Raw genomic sequence first — 2,685 nt, forward strand, 5'->3', positions numbered from 1 at the left:
TGGAACAACAGACTGGTTCCAAATAGGAAAAGGAGTACATCAAGGCTGTATATTGTCACCCTGCTTATTTAACTTCTATGCAGAGTACATCAGGAGAAACGCTGGACTGGAAGAAACACAACCTAGAATCAAGATTTCTGGGAGAAATATCAATAACCTCAGATATGCAGATGACACCACCCTTATGGCAGAAAGTGAAGAGGAACTAAAAGCCTCTTGATGAAAGTGAAAGAGGAGAGTGAAAAAGTTGGCTTAAAGCTCAACATTCAGAAAATGAAGATCATGGCATCTGGTCCCATCACTTCATGGGAAATAGATAGGGAAACAGTGGAAACAGTGTCAGACTTTATTTTCTTGGGCTCCCAAATCACTGCAGATGGTGACTGCAGCCATGAAATTAAAAGGTGCTTACTCCTTGGAAGAAAAGTTATGACCAACCTAGACAGCATATTCAAAAGCAGAGACATTACTTTGCTATCTAAGGTCCGCCTCAGTGAGAGTTGGACTGTGAAAAAGGCTGAACGCCAAAGAATTGATGCTTTTGAACTGTGGTGTTGGAGAAAGACTCTTGAAGGTCCCTTGGGCACAAGGAGATCCAACCAGTCCATTCTGAAGGAGATCAGCCCTGGGATTTCTTTGGAAGGAATGATGCTAAAGCTGAAGCTCCAGTACTTTGGCCACCTCATGTGAAGAGTTGACTCATTGGAAAAGACTCTGATGCTGGGAGAGATTGGGGGCAGGAGGAGAAGGGGATAAGATGGCTGGATGGCATCACCGACCCAATGGACGTGAGTCTGAGTGAACTCTGGGAGATGGTGATGGACAGGGAGGCCTGGCGTGCTGCGATTCATGGGGTCGCAAAGAGTCGGACACGACTGAGTGACTGAACTGAACTGAACCTCACTGTATTTCTAATGCTTTAATTATTTTCAGATACCACTTTAAATCATCCCTGGTGGCTCAGACTGTAAAGTGTCTGCCTGCAATGTGGGAGACCCAGGTTCGATTCCTGGGTCGCGAAGATCCTCTGGAGAAGGAAATGGCAATGCACTCCAGCACTCTTGCCTGGAAAATCCCATAGATGGTGGAGCCTGATAGGGTACAGTCCACGGGGTCGCAAAGAGTCGGACACGACTGAGCGACTTCACTTCAAGTTCCAAAAAATATCCTTTGAGGTTTTGGTTATAATTTTGTTAAATTATCGATTAATTTGTAGAAAATGGACATATTTATAGTTTGTTGATTTAGAAACTTGTTGAATGCCTTGTGGGTTAGTCACTAAGTCATGTCCAACTCTTGTGACCTCATGGACTGTAGCCTGCAAGTCTCCTCTGGCATGGGATTCTCCAGGCAAGAATCCTGGAGTGGGTTGTCATTTCCTTCTCCAGGGAATCTTCCTAACCCAGGAATCGAACCAGGGTTCTCCTGCATTGTAGGAAGATTCTTCACTGACTGAGCTATGAGTGAAGCCCAGTTGAATGCCTATTTATTCATATTATGTTCTGTTACAAACCACCACAAATTGAGTGGCTTAAGGAAATCTATTGTCTTAGTCTTAGAGGATGCTGTAAGGGAGATCTGTCCTATGCCTTTCTCCTCGACTCTGATGTTTTCTGGCAACCTTTGGAGATCCTTCACTGTGGCAAAGTAACTCTAACCTTTATGTGGCATTCTCCCTGGGTGTGTATCTTTGGCTATATTTCTCATTTTTATAAAGCAATCAGTCATATTGGATTATGGCCCACCCCAATGACCTCAGTTTAACTTTATTACCACTGTAAAGACTCTCTTCAATTAAAACCACATTCTCAGGTTAGAGATGGGGAGCTAGAGATACAACTCAATCCATAACTGTCCTGAGGTGATGACTTTGAATTTGTTCCTAGAGATCAGTATTTCTTAAACTAATGTTCAAGGGTATAATCTTTAGTATCAAGGAATTATCTAGAAGAATTTAAAATTTTAGACAAAGAGACAAGATGGTGAAGTAGAAGGACTTGAGCTCACCTCCTCTCAGGAGCACATCAAAATTCACAACTGCTGAGCAATCGTCAACAAAAACGACTTGAACCTACCAGATAAGATATTGTGCACTCAAACAAGAAGTCATGCCATGAAAAGATAGTAGGAGGGGAGCATTCAGGATACAGTCAAGTCCCATGCCTGGTGGGTTGGCAACCCACAGACTGGAAAATAATTCTATCACACAGGTTCTCCCACAGGAGTGACAGTTCTGAGCCTGATGTCAGGCTCACCCGCGTGGGGTTCTGGCATCAGGAGGAGGAACCCCCAGAGTATTTGGCTTTGAATGTCAACAGGGATTGAGAGCAGGAGATCCACAGGATAGAGGGAAACAGAGACTCCACACTTGGAGGGCACACGCAAGGTTTCATGTGCAATGGGACACAGGGTAAAGCAATGGCTCCATAAGGGCCTGGATCAGAACTACCTGCAGGTCTTTCAGGGTCTCCTGGGTAGGCAGGGGTCTTCTACAGTTCACTGCGGGTGCAAGGACACTGCTGGTGGACACCCCAGGGGAAACTCACTGGCATCAGCTCTCCTGGAGATGGTCATTTTGACACAGAGAACTGGCCCCACCCAACAGCCTACAGGCTCAAGTACCTCAGGCCAGTCAATCAATAGAGCAGGAACACAGTTCCACCCATCAGTGGACACAATGCCTAA

Source organism: Ovis aries, chromosome 25, assembly GCF_016772045.2.
Source record: "Ovis aries strain OAR_USU_Benz2616 breed Rambouillet chromosome 25, ARS-UI_Ramb_v3.0, whole genome shotgun sequence".
Classification (NCBI taxonomy): domain Eukaryota; kingdom Metazoa; phylum Chordata; class Mammalia; order Artiodactyla; family Bovidae; genus Ovis; species Ovis aries.